Raw genomic sequence first — 22,551 nt, 5'->3', positions numbered from 1 at the left:
GAAAGTTGAATAAATTTCTTAGTTAGATTGAGGTTTTAAACAATATCACAATAACTCAGAGGAATGTAGAATAACTGGTTCTTATCTGTCAATAATGAAAAACTATGGTTCTTATCTGTCAACCACTAAACGCCTACAATGGACCAGGCACATAGCAAGGGTCAAATAATTGTCAAATGAATAAGTGAACAGATATGCATGAAGTTATTAACCCAACACCTGCTCTGCTGGAAATATCAACATATATATTAGCTAATGTAAAAATTCATACTTATTTTCATTGTAATCATTTTTATTAGTCGCCACCATTCTTTAGACTTCATTTTCTTTTACAAATGTACCACAGGCTGATGGTCCTTTTCGTCTGTAGAACTTTCTTCCCTGCTCTGAACCTCTGTGCCAGGCACAGGCACTCTCCTAAGGGGGAAGCTTCGGCCTCCTCATCAGTAGTCACCACACGGTCTGGAATAGCTTGCTACTTTTAATCACATATTAGCACTCTAATAATTCTCTGATTTTTCCTAAGTTCATTGTCTTAACCATTCACTTTAAATCTGCTGTGCTTATGAGGTAGGTCATGTCTGCAACCAATCCTCATTTAACTAAATATTGTAAAGCTCTCTCTCTGTTACATCCCATTTCATCCTGAAGAATCCTTCAATTATACCTGGAAGGAAACTATTACCATTAGATTTGAGGCCCTGAGTACTGGTCTTAGCTTGGCTGCTGTAACAAAATATCATAGACTGGCTCGTACTAAACAATAAACATGTATTTCTCCCAGTTCTACAGGCTCGAAGCCCAGGATCAAGTCGCCTCTTCCTTCACAAATGGCTTTAGCTTTCTCCTTTTTTAATAATCACCTGGTCTAGGATGAGCATTCAGAGGGAGACAGAAAGAGATCTCTTGTCTCCTCCTCTCTCTATAAAGGCATTAGTCTCACCAGGAGGGAACCATGCTCATAACCTAATTTAGTCTGGATTATCTCCCAAATGACCTACCTCTCAATTGCATCAGTTGGAGATGAAGGATTCAACATATGAATTTGGTAGCGGGTAGGGAAGACATAAAAATTCAACCCGAAGAGCAGTATCTAATCTTAGGATGGTAAATTCTAAGGATTAGGATGACCCAGGTGTCTCCACACTTTCTTCCCTCCACTGTGGATGGTACCACCAATCCATCACCCATTCTTTCTGAACTGAATGGTGGTCACAGAAAGCCTTTTCAAGCCAGCATCTGAGCAACCACTGCTGATGGCTCAGTGCTAGCAGCCCACCACCTGTGCACACGTAAACCACCGCAACTGGATCGGTTTGATCAACAGGTGACAATACCCGATTCCGGTAGTAACATTGGAGGCGCCTGGATTGAAGAAAAAAACATATTCCACAAGGTCTTCATTCTAAAAATAGGGCAATTAAAATAATGATTTAAGAGCTGCAATTAAATTAATATACTTAATAGTTCTATTTGCAGTAGGTAAAGATAATGTGTAATGTTAACATTTCCAGAGAACCCAGCTTCAAATGACTTTATTAAGTTTTCGAAAGTCTGTGGTTCTTTTGTTTTCTGAATAATTATAAAAACCTTGAAAGTCAAGGATATCTTTATATATCTAAAAAAAGTTTTCAGAGATGGCAGGATTTTGAGTGGAGAAAATGCTTATATTTTATGTTGTAGTTTCATGTCTGTGTGAGCCTGGCCTCGTACAGTGATACTGATTTCATGATAGGGTGGCCCGTGGCCGAGGACCAGACACGACATAGTGTCCCTCGCACCTTGACACGGTTCGTGACTTACTCTCTCTGCAAGGAACCTCCTTCCTTAATTCTCATCTGTTCCACTTCTTGGACCTCACATTCCTCCCTAGTCATTCTTTCTCTTCTGTTGGTGACCCTCCATCCCTTTTGTCTTTAATGTCCACAAGGTGTTGCTCTTTATACTCTGGTATTTTCTTTCAATATATGTCCACATATACATGACCATATGGATTTTCTGGGTTTAGATGTTTATTTTATGAGGAAGCATGAGAGAATGAGAAAAACAAGGAATTTAAATCTAAAATGACTAGATCTTAATCCTGGCTTTTCTATGCAGAGATATATTATTGTTAATTAGTCAAGAACCATCATAATCATGACATTAGCATCTTTATGATAAAAAGGTTGTCAAGCCCCCTGGGTAAGTAAAGAGGCTTTATAACCTGCATTTGAATACTGTGGACAGCATTCACTAGTGGGGTGATCCTGGGCAAGAACTAGGATTTGTGCACCTCAGTTTCCCCATCTGTACAATGGAGATTATAGCTGAAACTCTCTGAAGCTTTCTTAAGCATTAAGTGAATTAATGAATGTAAAACGCTTAGAATGTTAGAATTTATAATTCACATTGTTGCTATTGCCATTATTACTTATTACTATGATCTTTGAAAATGGAGTAGTAGTGACCATCCCAGTGCCACTGAGAAAATAAATGTGGGTAAAACAAAATGGAGCAATTAACACAATACCTGGTAATGAGCCGTCCAATAAAACTTTCCTTTCTCTTTGCACAGCTGACTGAACCATCTTTAATTCTAATCACATTTTCATTGACTATTGCTTTGTGACTTCACCAAACTCCATCTGTTTCTACCCATCAACTCAAATGCATCATCTGCCTGTCCGGCCGACCCCTCTCCCCAAATCCTGTTTTTGTCAAGGACATCTCATCTCCATGCCTTTTGCAAATACTGAATTCACGTTTACTCATCACTCCCCCATCAGTTGTATTTATGCTGTTCCTGAGTCTGGTAACTTCTTATTCTTTTCTCCGCTTTGGGGAAACATTTTGAGATTTATTTTTTCTCCTCAGTCCGACTGAGCATAAAAAACTAACAAATGCTATACTAATTAGAAGTGTTTTCTATGGAATATTAATCATGTTATGTGTTCCAATAAAGATTAAAATGGATACAGGTCTCAGAATGAAAGATAGCAGAATATTGGATTGAAGTCAGTGCCAAATGTGAGCCTTTGAAAAGGGCCACCTCATTCTTTGATGGAGTTGGAACATATGTAACCTTTGGGCAAACCTTTGGAGTTGCTTTTGAGAAGCAATGCCATATAAGAGAACAAAAAACATAAGATCCCTTGCATCCGAAGATTCGGGTTCTAATCCCTGCTTTGACGTGTTGGTATTTGCTAGATGTATGACCTTGGGCATGTAGAATAACCTCCCTTAGAAGGCTTCCTCATTGGTAAAGTGAAGATACTTGTAGAACATGAGAACAAAATGTGCAGTTGACTGTACTGACTTCTTGTGAGGTTTGAATGTGTAACTGGAGCCCTTAAAATATTGAATGTAATTATTTTTAATTATACTCCAAATTGCCATTGCAGAGAGTTGTTTAGTAGTATTATGCTATTAATTATAATCATAATCATGCATGAATTTGTGATTTGTTACCTTGCCCATGACTCAGTAAGGAAGAGGTCCTGCGCACTCAATCTGTTGAGGAATGTACCTTATTTTCGCTCTTGTGTTTCCCCCTTCAGTGAACAGCACCTCCCATCTGCCCAAACCCATCCCTTTCTCTGTCACTGCCTTCTACAGGAATTACTGCAAGAGCTTTCTGTCTGGAATTGTTTGCTTTCATCTATCCTTTTCTAATCTATTTTCCACCCTGCAGTTGGTGTTAATATTATTAAGTAAAAATTTGAAGTGTTACTTCCAAATTTAAAACATTTCAAATTCCCTGTAGGGATGGCTTAAAAGGATCGATCATGATGTGAAGCTTCCATAACTCTCTTAGGCTCATCTATTGCCACATCCATAAACTTTCTATTTCAGCCACAACTGAAATGGACAGTTATTTCTTCCTCTCGTATTTCTCATTTCCCAATCACTCTGCTGGGAGGTGCATGCATTTGTGCAGTAGCCGGAACAGGTGGTATGAAAAAGACAAGTGTTGCTTGGAATCCAAGCCCAGCATTCCTCTGCAGCCTGCACCGGGACGTGCCAATCACAGGCATTGCTGCCGAGTGGGAATACCTGCCTCTTCATGGGAGACTGTCAACACCAACACAAGGGGCAGAATGGAGCAAAAGCAGCCCTCAAAGGATCAGTTTTTAGTTTTTATCAGAAAACATATTTTAGAAATAAGTCTACTATCCTTTTGGTAGAGTAGGCTCTAGAAATTGCTAGACAACTGCTGTTTGGAAGGACCAGGTAGGGCACTGGAAAATAAGATACCCAAGTTCCAAGAATAACGGTGGTATGTGTCAAAGTGATAAATTGGCAAAATGAAACACATGCAACTCTTGGTCACATATTTGGAAAAGCTGGTTACATTAAAAAGATACTACTAAGACTTATTTATTTATGTGTGCACTACACATAGTAAAGTGTTTTACAACAGATAAAACTTTTTAACAACAGTTATTACTAATTTTTATGAAAGCACTTTTCACATATTGCTGTCTTCAAGGATATATAACACAACACCAAATTCAAATATACTGACTGAACAATACTAAAATGTGCTTTAAGAAATAGATGCCTTATACAGCTTCCTAATAAACTTGCACATTAGAAAATTAGAAACATATGTTAAATAACCAAAATGTTGAAGTAAAGTGGCTTGAAATAATTATCTCTTCATGTTAACACCCAAATCAACAGCAACCACCCTTCCCTCTTCAGTGCAGCATTTCACTTGATAATTAGCAGCTGTATGCTAATTGCATTGGGAGCTCTTGATTTCCTGAGTATGCTAATTTAAAGTTCTGTTGAGTGGTGACTTTGTTGCATGGGAGCTTGAAATGTAAGTATATAGAATGTGCTGGACAGCGAATCTCACCCTCAGTTCCTGGGGAAGAACAGACTGAGCGCCTCTGTTAACGGTACCTCATACTAAAAAGGAAAATTGTTAGGACTCTGAATCACTCCAGCAGCGATTGCAATATGAGAAATTGAACTCTTCTGAGATTGGGATCCCTTCCGTGATCTGAGATGAACCCAAAGGCCCAAGGAAAGGTGAGAGCCGACCAGTATTCACGAGAATCAAATTAACACTTGGCTCAGCTAGGCTGAGAGCTGAATTTACCAACTGAGGATTTTGAAAGCACATTATTTAAGTGATGTAAATATGATGACAGTTATGTACTGAGGGACCTCCTAAGGGAAAGAGAAGAGCATTAGGGACCCTTTCCAAGCATGTGAGGGGATGCCACAGAAGAGGTGATGCCGGCAGTACAAGCGCAGCTGGTTGTGATAGGCTCCTCATCTGACCTTTCTGCTAGAGCATTATTGGATTTGGGTTTCTCTCCATAGTTCTCCACCTGGCCCTTCTTCTGTGCTGGGTATGTATATATGCTCTCTGCTTAAACAAAAGGAAGGATGCCAGCTGGGAATAATACTTCCACTGTCCCCCATTAAAAGTTTCATTGTGAGCTAGAACAATGAAGCTGAGAGAATGCTCTAAGAAATGACATGGAAAAGCAATTGCTGGGTTGACACAAAAGGGAACAGAAAGGTAGTTGAGAAACTCAAAGAAATATTTATTTTGTTTTTCTCTATGTCCTCTTCTTCTTGATGTATATAGTCATGTATGTTTGAATGGTAATAAATACTTCTAATGCTCATCATGTGCTAACGGGGTATGTGTCTAGATATACATTATGTGAATGTATGTATATACACACACATACATACATGTTTAAGAAAAATACTGTTTTTATTTCCCATTTAAGAAAAGAAAAAAGCTGAGTCACAGAAAACAATTTAAAACAATTGTTACAAGGTCAGCCAGCAGGTATGTGGTTTGGCTCGGTTTTGGACCCAGGCACTCTGGCTCTGAGATCTGTGTACCTGAATCACTCTTTCCTAATCACACCCACACACATATGCACACCACCAAGGTTGACTGACACTTTCTAACCAACTTGAGTGTCATAGCATCTGACACATGGATACTTACCTAGGGAAGAAGGAATATGTGCTGCAGAGGCTGTGTAGGACTCTACCAGTTTCATTATCTTTTAGTTGAAGCAGCCCTTCACCTCTGTACATGAGAATTAAAACAAAGCATAATTTCAGGGCAAAGAATTTTTAGTAGATTTATGAAAATCTTGCTAAATTAACATCAAGTTGTGTTTCACTGTTTGGAGATAATGCTGGAGTGAATTTCTGCAAGTTTCATGTAAACCAGACTTAATAGAATCCACATCTACATTTCTACGTCATCACACAAATTACAAAAGCGGAAGGAATCCATTTACGATAGTGTGAGAAAGGAAGCATCGATGCTGTTAGATGGCATAGGAAGTGAAAAAAAAATAGAAAGAAGGGCAAACGAATGGGTCTTTGCTTTAGTTAATACTTAGTACTTCCTAGATCTACTTCCCAGAAGTTGACTGCTTTGATTTGACTTCTATGGACACATAAGCAGAAATAAAAAGAACAGTAATTGGGATATAGTACTTCAGGAAAATCAAGTGAGTTCATTTTTAATGATGAAAACTCATGTGATATTAATGATTATATTCAAATATAAATATATTCAGAGCTATATATATTCTGGTTTGGTATTCAAAGAGCCTCAGACTAGAGATTAAAGAATACCACCAATATTTGTTTAAATCAAAGCCATTCAATTAATTTTAATGTTATATTGACCATTGCATAGGTGTTCTTGTTAATAACTTCCATGCCTGTTTTATCTTATCTTAAAAAAGGACAAACCAAGAATCCTCTGCCCTAATGGGAAATTTAAGATTCATCAAAAATTAAGTGTTGGGGTGATTTGTGCACCTCCAATCAGCAAACTTTTATGAAGTGCTTACTATGACCATAAAACCGAAGACACAAGTAAACAAAGAGTAGCCAAATATTTCTCCTGCCTTCAAGAATATTAAAATGAAGAAAATAGGCAAGTGATAAGACAGTTATAAACAGTATGACAACTACTTTGAATGTTTAGTGGAAGTTAATTGGAGACATACCCAACTAGTCTAGAGATTCAGGAAAGACTCCTTAAGAAGTGACAGAGCTGAAGTTTAAAGTGTGAGTAGGAGTTAAATAAAGAAACAGAAAGAGAAAGTTGGAAATGGGGAAGGAATGCTAAGCAGGAAGAATTAAGGACACCGTTCTCTTAAAGTCCCAGTTTCCTCATCTGTTTCTTAAGGTAGTGTCTCCTGAGTTGTTAAGAAAAATACCTGAGGTAAACTATGAAAAGCACTAGTAAGATTCTATAAATCCAATAAATATTAGCTATTATGATTACCGTGACTTATTTAAGATACTCCAAGCAGGTATATATTATATGCACATTGCGTAATGGCTAGAGATGGAGCTGGAGAAGCAGGCATGGAAGAGATCATGGAGATCAAAAACATGTACCTCATGAAGAAACGTTGACAGTTTTTGTCCCAAATTGTCTTTCAATAATGTTTGTATAGGGAACATCCTTAGATGAGAGACTGTTTCCCTCCAGTGCAGAGGGTAGATTTGTTTGTTGAAAGGAAAGATTGTATCTCCCTTCAGGGAAAAAGGTTGGCAGGTATACCAGCAGCCTCCTTATCAGATAGGAGGAATCCTAAGTCAGGGGTTCATCAACAGTGACCCAGACCCACTCAGTACAGGGTACCCAGTTGTGCCTGCCTTTGCATCATCCTCTTGGCACTTGGGAGGCAGGAGAACTAATGTAAATATGAAACTCATACTGTCTGATTGCTGTGAATAAGCACAACTTGCTGTCCTTTGCCTCTGACCCAGGCGTATCATGTTTTCTGCCAGCATTCTTGAAACAGTAGCAAGCTTAATCTGTCAGCTTGAAAGTAGAGTAAAATTCTAAAAGTTCTAAAACTCTCATGGTATTAAAGATATATTCCATAAATCTGACATAATGCAGTAACAGTTTCATTTTAAAATAACAATATATATGGTCCTCCAGAAACATTTATCACCGTTATTTAAACTTAAGATGAAAAATGTTAGATGGTAACTAAAACAAAGGTGAAGGGAAAACATATTTTTCAAATTATTTCAGTGTGGATACAGATAAGATCACTTAAAGATATTACATGATTGAAATAACTAAGGTATTATCTAACTATTCACACTTCCCTAGTATCATCTCAGAAATTTCTTTTGCACAATTTAAACTTCAATTTAAACCCAGACACACAGCATTTTCTTCACCTCTATATTCTTCAATGTCCTTACCTCGCCCTAACTCTTTAATTATAATTTGGCTCATTATTGATTTCTAAATTGATAGTTATGTTTCCTCAGAATTTTAAATATACATTCCATCCTCTTATTGCATATGCCACTGCTGATGACATGTCCACCAGGCTAAATTGTCCCCTTGGAGGTCATTTCTCCTTTCCTTCAGGTGTTTTTCAGACTTCGTGTTTGTTTTGTATGCTCTGCATTGTTACTAAGGTATGTCTGAGAGTAGCTTTAGTTTTATTCTCCTCTCTATAAATTCAATGGACTTTTCAATCTGGTAACTCATGATTTATAAAATTCTATTAAATTCTCAGACATTAATTTTAAAAATAATTTTTACCACCCAAGTCTCCATACTTCATTTCCAGAACTTCTGTTATAAAGTAATGATACCACTAGACTGTAATAAGATGTTCATATATAATGCAATACTTAGAATGGGAAAATCAGCTATATAAGAAAAAACATTGAAAGACCCTATAGAAAAATTAAAATGGAATTCTAAAAATGGCTCACATAGCCTACAGGGAGACAGTAAAAAGAAAACATCAAACAAAAAGAAAATAAAATGGCAGACTTAAGCACTAGCATATTAATATTCACATTAAATGTAAATGGTCTAAATAAATTGATCAAATGACAGATATTGGCAGAGCAGAATAAAGAAAATACCCAATATACTATAAACAAGAAATCACTTCCAATACAAAGATATAGGTAAAAAGTAAAAAGATGGGAAAGTATGTCATGCAAATATTAATCAAAAGAATATGTTAATATCAGATAAAGTGAACTTCAGAGCAAAGAACAAAGTCATAAATAATGATAAAGAAGTCAATTCTTCAAGAAGATATGATAATTCAAAATGTGTATTTGCCAAAAAATTGACAAGCTTATAACTATAGTTAATGATGTGAACACTCATTTTTCATCAATTGATAGAACAACTAGACAGAAAGCCAGCAAGGATATAGAAGAACTCAATAACACCATCAACCTATAGAATCTAATTAATATTTACAGAATACCACCTCAAAAACAGCAGAACATGTTCTTTTTAAATGCCCATGAAACATATACCAATATAGGCCATATCTGGAATATAAACAAATCTTAACACATTTAAACTATTTATATCATACACTGTGTTTTCTTTCTGTATTTTCCCATTTACCACCAAGGGAATCAATCTATAAATCAATAGCATAAAGATAACAGAAAAGCTTGACAACTCAGGTCAAATGCATCGATTCATTAAAAAATACAAGCTACCACAATTTACCCAATATGAAACATATGAAACAGTAATCTTAATAATCCCATAACTGTTAGGGAAATTGAATTCATACTTTGAAAACTCACAAAAAGAAATCTTCAGGTCAAAATAGTTTCACTGGAGAATTCTACCAAATGTTTCAAGAAGGACTAACACAATTCTACACAATATCTTCCCCCAAAATAGCAGAAAGAACACATCCCAATTTATGAAGCTTAATTTACTCAGTTACAAGAATTAGACAAAAGGCACAGAAGAAAACTATGGAACAATATCCTTTTTGAATTCAGATGGAAAATTATCTAATATATAAAAAGTATTAATTTGCAAATTTATACTGGTTCAATAACTGAATAATTCTACCAATCAGTGTAGTCCATCATATTAACAGGGCAAAAAAGAAAATCTGACATCAAATGGTCATATCAATAGATGCAAAAAAAAAGCTTTTGGCAGGAGCCAATGCCCATTGAGGATAAAAATTCTTAGCCTAATAGGAATTTAGTGGGCACTTCCTCAGCTTGATAAAGAGTATCCACAAAAAAACTACAGTTAACATTGTATTCAGTGTTGAGAAACTCTACCCAAAGATTGAGAAAATGTCAAGACTATGCTTTCATTACTTGTATTCAAAAGTCTTGGATTTCTGCCCAGTGAAATAAGGCATGAAAAGAAAAGTCATATAAATCAGGAAAAACAAACAAACTGTCTCTATGTACAGATATCGTGATTGTCTAATCAGAAAATTTTAAGAAACCTACCCCAAAGCATATTCTTCTTAAACTAATAAATGAATTCAGCAAGTTGGCATAATCCAAGATGAGCATACAAAAATCAAATGTATTTCTATAAACTAGCAATGAACACATACCACTAAAATTAAACTCCAATTCCATTTCCATCACTCAAAAAATAATACTTAGCTGTAAACCCAACCGAATTTTTCAGGATTTATATACTGTAACCTATGCAATGCTGAAGACTGAGATCAAAGAAAATTCAAATAAATGGAAAGACATAATATGATCATGGATTGGAAGCCTCAACATAGTAAAGATGTAAATGATCTCAAAATCAGCATACAAAGTTTTTATCCAGTCCCCATAGCCCAGAAAGGGTCTGCTCCAGTCTTTCTATTTTTGTCTATGTCTTATTATTGTTTTTCCTAATTCTTTCTGGTCCTATGGCTGAAGATTGATTGACACTGTAGACAGTCTAAAGACTTCCAGAATCCTGAACATGCTTTGGGGCAGCCATTCATTCGGACAGCATCTTTCCCAGGAGAGTGGACTTATTTACCTTCTGGTTAAATCCTGGACAGATCTGCATTTGAATGCTTTGTCCTATGTCTTTTCTGCCTTCTACCCTCTTCCCCTCCTTACAATTTCCACAGGCTCTAGCCTAAATTACTCTGCCCAGAACCCCAGACCAGAAAGTACAGTCTTCATACCTCCCACTTTTCTGTATATCTTATTATCCTTTTTCCTAAATCTGGGCTCGTGGTTGAATATGGGTGGCCCAGGAAATGCAGGATGAAGAGACAGACATATGATAAATTGTTCCGAAGAATGTTCACTTGGTAGTATACCTTAACTATAAAGGAAAAGGGAGGGAAAGGAAGAATAAAGTCATTGACAATTTGGATTTCTTAGTGAAGTCATAGTAAATACTGAATTCTTTTCTTTAAAACATATTATGATGTAGTCATGAAAAAACTAGTTAAGCTATAAAATGCAGTTTAATAAATGCCCAAGTACTCACCTGCCAGCTCAAGCTGTTTATTGTCCCTGTTAAATCACAGTCACCTCAACCCACTTGCCTTTGACACACTTAGAGGTAACTACCACCCTGTTTTTGGTCTTTATCATTCCCAAATTTAGTATGTTCTTATTACATACGTGTATGTCCATTTTCACTGGTCTTTATACCTGTCACTTGCCTTTCCTGTTTAACATCATGTCTGTTACTTCTACTCCTGCTGGTACATTTAGCCCAAAGCATTCTTCTCAGGGCTGCGTCATATTCTACTGCGTGACCTCACCACAACTTATTCATCAATTCTTCTCTTTCCATAAATGTATACTGGTTTCATTCAAGCCATATATAAACAGTGATGCTGTAAACATTTCTATGCAGAACACAAATTGTCATAATTATCTTAAGGAATGGTAGAAGGGAAACATACCTGGGACTGCAATATTTAAAAGAAAATACTAACATCTTCCCATGGAAAAAGTAGCTATATTATGTGCTGAGAAATGTGAAAATTAAGGAATTATCATCCCTTCCCAAATGGAGCTTTCATACTCATACAGAAAAACTTGAAAACAAATGAATTCAGTTAAGTGGTGAATATGGTGTGACAGCGGTCAGTTGTATAGCACTGGCAGTCACGTGGTGTTGCATCAAGGTCTTCCTGGAAGTGACCTTTGGCCTGCGTCTTGGAGGATAAGTAGCTATTTCCCAGAAGGACGTAATGTCAAACGCATTCCTGGACGAGGAAGAAGGAACCCGTGCACAGAAGGGTGAACTAGCGCAATCCACTGCAGAACGCCACGTTTTTGCCGCAAATTTAATTTTAAGCGCCTGGATTTGGTCGGATAAAAAGTGAAAGCAAGTGGAAATATTTTTGCTTGTAAATATTTGGGGAAAGAATTCCTTTTAATGCTAAAATGAGAAATCATATGTTTACTCATTTAAATAGTTTCAATCTTTACATAAATGTAAAAACTTTCACCTTTATAGCATTGATGGTTGATTTCCAAGTCCCTTAGAATAATTTCTGGGAAAAAATCCAATTACCCCTCCTTTTATTTAATGGTCCTTTGAGCAGTATCAAATCTTGACATCGTATTAGACTCTGAAATTCCCAACCTCCTGGCTCAATACAGGCAGAAAATGTGTCTTAGTCTTGATTGTGCCCCAGATACACCAGAGCTTCTGGAGTTTCGTACATGCTCAGTACACTTTTGTTGCATATGCCAAGGGAGCCCACAGTGAAAATGCCTAGAAACCTGGTACATTATAATGACTCAAAGCATGGATGTTGAAGTCAAGTATGTCTGTTGTTTGATAACCAAGTGTTTTTGGCAAGTTACTTAATTTCCATGAACTTTATGTTTCTTACCTATAAAAGAAAGAAAACATCTAAGTTGCTATTCTCTCCTTGGGACACATTTCTGAAAATATTGTGTCATTCAAAATTCATGCAGCATTCTATTAGTCTTTCAGGAGTAATATATCTATTGCAAATAAGAAAATGAACTGTTTGCATAATCCCATCAACAAGCCACATATCATTCTTCAATGCTGATTTCTACGTTTTCCACATTATCTCTAATAGATTTTTTAAGTTCACTTTTAAAAAACAATAGTATAAAGTTATATGGAGGCTGTTTGGCCATATTGTTATACTTTATCACACAGTTTTTGTTCGAATGTTATCAACTTTGGAACACAAATTTTTAACACTGAAATTATAAACAATGAACACATTTGGATGATATTTCATATGGATTAAAACAATTTACTAAAAGCTATCATAAATGCCAAAATCTTGACAGAAGATGAAGTACAAATAAAGAGTTGGTTTTAATTTAAATTATAAAAACAATTTGTTTAATAGTTAAAGAAGCACAACTATATAATAGAAACATAAACATAAATTACAACTTCCAAGGAAGATATACCAACTTCTAAATTATGATTTATTAACACTTTCAATTTTGGGAGATTATATTCCGATTAAAACACCTTTCTCATAAAAATAAGATCTCTAATGTCACCTATTGCAAAATAGCACAATGGATTTCTGCTTCAAGGGAGAATTGAGAAGTTTATGGCAGACGAATATTCTCACTGCTGAAAACTTGAAAGCTTTGATAAAACACAAAAATAATTTGCTTAAATGCATCAGAGGGTAGTTAAAATAATGAGAACAAAAGAATCTAAAATTCCAGAGAAGAAAGAATTTGTAGGATTAAGTTGACATTTTGCAACCGATTTGTCCTTGTGCATATCTGACAGTTCTGGGCATGAGCAAGTGGCTGCTACTCTGGTCTTCCTTAAAGAGGATAACTGCTGTTCGAGGACTTAGAAATCCACATGATATTTGTGAGATTTGGATATTGGGATGGCAAAAAGGGCATCAAAAGCATGAACCGTCCTATTCAGAATTTTCACTGAATTCTGAAGCTGTCTGGGGCAACAGCCTAAAGAGCTTTGCTGAAAACCCCTGAAATACAGAGAGATTTCAACGATCTATTTGTGTCAAGGAGAGAAAGGTCAGTGCCCCCACTCTGCAGGGAGAGGACCATAGTGATCACACTTGACTCTGAGTTGAAAACCACAGTATGGTACACGTTTGGTACAAAGGTAATTTCAAGTTATACTAAAATTACCTTAACTGTTACTCAGCCTTAAATTAGGTCAATTACATAATTCAAGCTTAAAAAACAAGACCAACAATCCACTGTGCCACGCCAAGACAATCAACAAAACTAGATGGGTGACAGTTCAGGTCTTGGAAGTGGATGGAAATTTAAAATAATCATGAATGGTATGTTGGATGCTGTAGTAGAAAATTGGACAAGATGCATTAACAGATTTCAGCAGAAGGATGGGAATTTAAAAAAAAAGTCAGTCACATGTATAACCTAGCAGTAAAAAAAAAAATACAGTAACAGAAATAAACATTTTTTTCAAAATATTCGCTGGATACTCTAGTGAGGTAAGGATAAGAGCACAAGAAGATAGCTCTATGGAAATTACCCAAACTAAAAAGAGAAAAAGACGTGGAAAAAAGGTGGAATATTCATGAGCTATGGGACAATACACAATGATGTAACACACATGTGAACTGAAATCCTAGAAGGAGAGAAGGAGAACGGATAAGAAGAAATGTTTGAAGAGAATAATGGATGATAATTTTCAAACATAATTATAAACAGCAAAGCACAGTTTCAAAAAGCTCAGGAAAACCAAAGTTGAGTTAACATATGTTGTATTCAAGATGTTGAAAAGAGGAAATCTTAGAGGCAACTAGTGAAAAAAGTAAAAAAGATCATAGATTTTAAGAGAGACCCAAGCCAGCCTCTGAACCATCACCTGTGCGTGTATCGCTTACCTAGTTAATGGGCTGAAGGCTCTTTGTTCTTGGCGTTTGCTCAGAGAGGAGCTTTAAGGGGCCTGTGCTGCCATTTGTTCCCTATAGAATGCAGCTTTGCAGGCTCGGCAGACTCAAGACCTCCAAGGAAAAACAAAACACATAAGACAAAACAATATAAATAGACAAACATAGAGTGAGAACAAAGCAAGTGGAGGGAGGCTCAGTGGGATGACGGCAAGAGTGTCCCCACAAAGGCACACCTTCAAATCCAAAGTGTAAAGAAGTCAAAGGGAACAAAATAAGCTCAAAACTAGAATTCAGTAAAACAGGCAGCACTCAGATGCTGTTAAGACACTTTCCTTGCAACAGATCGGCAGGATATTGAAAGGACCTGGAGAATCTACCCATTGGTCTGTGGGTCCCACCAAATGCGGCCAAATGAGGATCTGCAAAATATCTTGGTGGAAGCTCCATTTTTCAAAGAATCTATCATCCCACATTCGAATCAGAAAGCTAATTCTATTACTTGCTAAAGCAAGGGAGAGCTTTGCATATAAGACACAATACTTGAAAACAAGTTAGAAAGTAATAAGCATTTGTCAAGGGTGTGGAACATGGAGGTCCTGTACACTGATGACGGGACTGTAAATTGATGGCCATTTGGGGAGACTAGTTGCCAAAACCTACTGAACTGAACATATGTATACCCCCTAAACCAGAAATTCTACTGCTAGGTATGTGCTGTCTCTGACAATGGTTCACATGTGTGCACCGGAAGACATGAACAGCAGTCTTCACAAGTCGTATCATTCATAATAGCCCCAAACTAAAAACAACTAAATGGTCATAGATATTAGAATTACTAGATAAATTATACTAAAGTCATACACTGGAGTATTCTTAGGTAAGAAATAGTGAACTACTGCTACCCTTATAAATATAGATGAATCCCGTAAACTTCATGGTCAGCAAAATGTATTATGTATAAAAGATGATTCCACTGATATGAAATTAAAAACTGATAAAGCTCACCTGTGATGCTGAAACACACGAAAGTACTTACAATTCAAGGCAGGTGTTTAGTAAGTGGGGCCACAGGTGGTCTAATAACAGGCGGTTTATGTTCTATTTCCTCATAAGGCTGCTGGTTACATGGGGGTATTCATTATGTCAAAACTCTTTGAGGTGGACATTATGGTCTCAGCTGTTACAATGTCATATGTTATAATTCAATGAAAAGTTTCTAATAACATAAAATTTGTATTAAATATGGCTTCAATGTGATAACAACCACTTAAAGTTTAGGGAGGATTAGGTAAAATAGCCTTTAAAAGCACTGTTTAATATATCACAAGAAACCAATAAAATACAATATGCTTGTTTTTATCTTTCTTGTTGTCTCAAATTCCAAGCTTTGTTGTATAATCTTTCCAGAAGATAAAACTTAAGATCTTCAAAATTTCACTACTCTCTCTCATAAAATCTTATACTTCCCACATAAAGAAAACAGTATCTTGCTTCCTGGAATTTTATTAGTCATCTACTTAGCATGCTCACAGTTTATTGAACCCTATTGGTTTTAAGGCATAGTAAGTTTGATTTAAATTGCCCATGGTAACTTGGTTTCCAGGTCCGTGATTCATCTCTCTGCTGTAACTTTTCTAGTGAATGAATATCATCTTTTCATATTGAATCATACAGTGCAATGGCTATGTGCACAGAACCTGCAAGTGGTTCAAACCCCAAATCTGTCCAAAGTAGTTTGGGGACCTTGTAAAAAAAACCCACATCCATCTTATAGTTTGAAGAGTTCATTCTCCTACTGAGAACAGTATCAGGCATTTACAAATGTTTTACAAATGTTAGGGATCATTACTTATGTCAGTGGATGTTAATAAGTCACAGATACATTAACAATCTTTAGCAGTTTACATATAGGAAATGAAATTCCTTTCTGTGACAGACGGGAAACTCTCAGATGAGGATGATTTTTCTTCAGGAGTTGTGGGTGTATTTTCTGTAAGAAAGAAAAGTTGTTTTTTGCTTCATTCATCAACCATAAGGTGCTCACAGATGCCTCATTAGTGGCACGCTTTGTGAAGGACATGCTTGGTGACATTTCTGTGAAAATACCACATTCTGCTTGGCAATCTAGACTTTTAAATTCAGTCACCTTCTGGACGAGTGGCATTTATTTTTTTGATATCTCATCTAAAAGATCACTCACTTTTCGAAGATGAATTTTCCAGGACTATCTGGTTCACTCAGATAAATAGAAATCTCTCTTCCTGAAGTAAATTGTTCTTTGTCTAATTGTAATGGTAACTTCTGAATATTTATAAGAAACATTCTTCTATATAACTTGTATTTATTAATATCAGATTTCATATAACATAACATGTATGTGTGTGTATGTATATATATATATGTATATGTATACAGAAAGAGAAAGAGAGGACAAATATTTTTAACAAAAACCTATGAGGGCCTAATACATTCAAGCACAGCTCATATTGGAAGAACACAAGTGCATCTAGGATAATGCTCCTGACCTCTAAAATTTCACAGTATATATGGGGTAGAGAGGAATGTGCACTGAATATAAGAAAATGTACATTAGATATCAGATGAATCAGAAAATGAGAGAAAATAGAAGATGAGGCTTTCTAGTGTGAACATGACAGTCTTAAAACTGAGTCTTGGAGTGTGGGTAGAACAAGATAAAAAGAGAAGACAGTGAACACCCCAAATTGATATAACAATTTAATAGCAGAATTTTGGATTTCTTGGAAGGTAATTGAAAAATCCAAACCAAATCAAAAGAAATATTATCTTATTTAAAATATTCAAAATTCTGAATGTAATGATTGAATACTTTTGGTAAACAAATGTATTGATATGGGGATCATATTTATTCAGAGGACCCAGCAAGCCCAGAATCCTGTTTTCAGTTCTGCATTTATCTCTGAAGATTCTGAAAGTGAACTATTTAAACAGAGTAGAAGATTCGGCCCACAGCTACGCTTCTTTTCTCCTGGGGTCCGGCCTTGATGCAGAGACACAGTGACTCAGGTGAGACTCTGCCACCAAGTTCCTTAGCTCAGGCCAGAAGCGGCCTTGGCTCTAAGCCGCACCCACGGAACATGAGGATCATTAGAGAAAATAGACCCCTTGTCATCATCAACCTCGCTTGGACCTTCTCGGCCAGAGGCACGGGTCACGTCAGCATCCGCATCACAGGAAACTGATTCACACAAACAGACGGAAGAGAGCTGAGATAAATTACTCTTTTTTTCTCCCAAGAAAGAAATCCTACCACTAAAAAATATGGTCAAATGTGGCCAATCTAGAAGTCATCCTTAGGAGTGAAGAAAAAGAACTGCTAAGAGTGGTGGTCTTTCCTTGGCAAATATCCCCTGAAAACTTTTTACCTGTCTTTAATGTGTTTTCCAGCCAGTGTCTCTGGAAAATTTAGAGTCAGTTTACATAAAGTGAGCATTAAAAGTTCACGCCCCAGCCCTTGTGTGCTTCTTTATAAGGTTTATACATGCTGTTCTTTCCTTGCTTGCAGAATTTACTAGAAATCTACAAATAATGGAGGAGATGAAATAAAGGGAATAAACAAGAGACTGGACTCTCGAGCTAAATAGCCTTGGGTTTAAATCTGTTCTGCCACTGATTGGGTAACTTTCCGAAAATTAATTAGCCTCTTTAAGCCTGTCTCTTCATCTGTAAAATGTGGCCACTGCATAATAACTCCCTGGGAGGCCTCTTGTCAGCTCCACGGGGCTGATTTTGTCTCTTTTCTTTACTGTTGGATCCCTACGACCAACAACAACGGTGCTAGATGGGTATCTGCTGAAAGAATCTAAAGAAATGCTTAGCATAATGCCTGCAGAATGGAAACTGCAGGATGCATGTTAATATCTACTATTATTTTTTATTATATACAAATAACAGTGGAAATAATAGCAACAAAAATAGCTCTTTTTTATGGAAGTGTAATTGGCATATAATAACTACTAGTTTCAGGTGTACATCATGGTGATTTGTTATTTTTATGCATTATAAAGTGATCCCGGTGATAAGTCTAGCGATCCTCTGTCACCACACAAAGTTTTTAGAACAATATTAACTATATTTCCTATGCTCTATTTTATTTCCCTATGACTTATTTATAACTGGAAGTTGGTATGTTCTAACCTCTTTCACTTGTTTGTCTTCCCCACACCTCTCTCTATGAGTCTGATTCTGCTTTGTTTTGTTTTAGATTCTACATATAAGTGAAATGATGGTATTTGTCTTTCTCTCTCTGACTTATTTTACTTAGCATAATAGGTCCATCCATGCTGTTGTGAATGGCAAGATTTCATTCTTTTCTATGGCTGAGTAATATTCCATTGTGTGTATGTATACCTTCTTTATCCATTCATCCATTCATTTATTGACAGACACTTAGGTGGCTTCCAGGTGTTGGCAATTGTAAATAATGTTGCAGTGAACACACAGTTGCATACATCTCTTCAAACTGTTGTTTTGATTAAACTTGGGTATATCCCCAGAAATAGAATTGCTAGATCATATGGTAGCTCTATTTTAAATTTTTTTTAGGAAGCTTTATAGTGTTTCCCACAGTGGCTGCACCAATTTACACTCCCACCAATGGTGTACAAGGGTTTCCTTTTTTCTACATCCTCACCTACACTTGTTACCTTTTTGTCTTTTTGATAATAGCCAATCTGAAAGGTGTGAAATGTTATCTCACTGTGGCTTTGATTTGGACTTACCTGATGATTAGTGTTGTGGACCATCTTTTCGTGTCTGTTGACCATCTGTATGTCTTCTTTAGAGAAATGTCTGTTTGAGTCCTCTGACCATTTTTTAATCAGGTGTTTATCTCACATTAAGTTGTGTAAGTTCTTTATATATTTTGGATGTTAACTTCTTATCATATGTGTGGTTTGCAAATATCATCTCCCATTCTCACACACTTTTTTAATGTGAGTAGAATGCTGCTCCCCTTAATGCCAGCAGTTTGTTTCAGATGAATATGACTTAGGACTTAAGGAAGCATATGCCTCGTTCTGTTTCATTAAAATATTTATTTCAATCAGTGATGTATATTACATTTCATTAAATTCAATTTTGGAGTCAAAATAGTTTTTCTCCTTTAAAGATTTCTTAAAATTCTACCACCATTGCATTCCTATAATAAATCTCATCTATTCAAGATACCTTGGAAGGTAGTTCCTCTAATGTAGTAATTTATTTGATTTGAGAATATTATATTTGGTTGTTTTGTGTCAACTTTTAAAAAAAAATATGAAACCTACTAACTTTACTATTATTTTAAGGTTTTCCTATCAAGATTATGCTAATAACACATTTTGAAGTCATTGATATTTTCTATTCTCAAGGACAGTTTGGATATTACGGTATTATCTGTTTCTTAAAGTTTAAAAGAACTTGTCTATAGAATTGTCTGTCTTATTTCTTGATTGGTGATCATTGTTTGACAGTGGTCTTCATTAATCCTTAATTCATTGGTTTATTTGGGTTTTCTAACTCTTATTTCAAACTGGAGTTTATAATTCCTAAAGAAATTAAAGGTGATCAAAATTGTCTCATATCTTTTTAAAAATCACAATTCTACTTATAATCTTTTCTCACTTTAATAGTATTTTAAGTTACAATTTTAAAATGGGAGTTTTTTCTTGGAGAACCATTGATGATTAAGGACATATGAGTACAAAGAGTTGGGAAGGACTGGGGTGGCGGGTGATGTGGTCCCGTCTGTGTGACACTTACGAGATGCTCCACATTTGAACACTTGGTCCACCCTCTTTCATCTTGTTTCCATGGCTCTCATGGATCAAACATTTTACATAATAAATTATTGATTGCATTATACTTTCAGAATCTATTTGGATACTAAAAGATCTAGTAAAAAATATTTCCTTTCTCAAATTTTGCTCTTCAGCAAAACAAAGCATATGTTTACAGCACACTTGGGTGAGATACTGAAGTCAACAAAAAATCATTGGGTAATTGTTGAATGCAGGGAAAATACATGAATCAGGGAACAGAGCAGTAAAATATACTGCATTGTCATAGAGCTTACATTTTAATCAAGGGAATAAGATGACTACACAAAGACTATAATGCAAAACTATAAGGCAGAAACGGAGGCTTCCTGCAAAAGCGATTTTACAACATTAAATTCATAATATTGAACAAACTATTGGAAATGTGGAAAGAACAGAAGAGGAAATGTGTGAGGAAATCTAGAGGAAAAGTAAGAGCATAACTGAAAAATGACACCCACTGGGAAGGCTTAGGAAGAGGGTTCTGGGTCAGCTGCGGGTTAAAGAAATGATGTGGTGTACGATCTTGTAAGAGAATTATGAGCTGTAGTATTTTAGATTAATGATGAGAATACAAACAGTATTCAGTGGAATTGAGGCTCTGTGGGACATCCAGGATTTCCTCATCAATGATAATTCAGATTAACTGCAGCTGGTTTTATAGGAGATTGATTATGAATGATGGCAGACAGAGCTCCCAAGACTTCCCTTTCTTTAGAATGTAGGTCAAACAGCACAGAGAGCAGTTTCTCTGCTTAAACAATTCAGAACTAAAGTGAGCTGAGAAATAACAATGGAATCAATTGATAGATGAAATTTAATAATCAACCCATTGAATCCAACATGTCAAAATGAATTTTCAATTTTTTCAATTAGCAATAGTTGAAAATTGAGGGTGGCCAATATTACTTATATTACAACATTACAATATTAATTATTACTGCCAATAACAATCCAAAATATCTTTGACCTTGAAATAAGATAGTTCAGGGAATGCTTTTACTCTGAAATGTTAAACATTCTAAGAGAATAAAACATATACAACACAGGTAAATTAATATCTTGTCCATTATTTAAAGAGAAAGCAAACTAGACTTGTCAATAATATCTAGTACTTGGATAATAAGTGTGAGTTGATAAAATAGGCACTTTGTGTTCTGTCTGAGTAGCAGGAAAAAGACCTACAGTTTGTGCCTGGCTGTTGACCTTTAATAATGAGTATTTAATTCATTCTCATATGTACAACCTAATGAACTACTGCACAAGTGGTAGAAACATGAAATTCTGACTCCCACCTACCTTCTGCTCCACGGCAAAGGAATACCTAATTTTTGTTTTTTTAATCAGTAAAACTAAGTATTATGGAATTCTGAAAGCATTTGGAGATTTTCTTGCTTTTCTATTGCAAAATCCCATGGAAAGATTAATTTCTTGGAGAAATATTATTAATCTATATTAATTTTTGAAGATCAGTTGTACCTTCATAAAAGATTTAAATACGTGGGTATAAATCAGCACTGGAAAATTGAAAAGTGTAGCTCCTCGGTTGTTGAGTTGGTCTAGATAACACCCTATATGTTGGTCAATACTTTTCCTCTGGGGAATTTCACTTTCGGGTGAATTGTCTAAATTGATTCTAGGTGTTTTAGCAGGAGTTTTTGGAGTGGATCCTGGGGATCCTTTGTGGCAGTTTCCTGAGATACTTCCAAGGGTTCCTGAGGTCAAAGTTACTTTTATAACTTTTATAACTGTAAGATGTTAGTTGTCTTTTCACTCATTCTCTCATGTGCACAGTGGCATTTTCTAGCAGTCAAGGACATGTAGTATCAGAACAGATTACATACAGAAGCTGACATGAGATTACAGCTATCTTCTATTAAGCCAACATCAAGCATATTTGCAAAAATATAAAACAATGAATTTTCTTGCTAACTTCTTTGTTTTGGGAAAAGTAGCTACTTTTTAATAAAATGCTATTTATACTTACACATGGTTTTTTAATGCTACTTTTAAAGGCATTAATAACAACTTGGCTAAAGTTGCAGAAGATAAGAGTCAGAATATGAATGGAGCCACTAGGCAGTTTC

This window comes from Manis javanica, chromosome 9 (genome assembly GCF_040802235.1).
Source record: "Manis javanica isolate MJ-LG chromosome 9, MJ_LKY, whole genome shotgun sequence".
Taxonomy (NCBI): domain Eukaryota; kingdom Metazoa; phylum Chordata; class Mammalia; order Pholidota; family Manidae; genus Manis; species Manis javanica.
Note: the sequence above shows the minus strand (reverse complement) of the source record.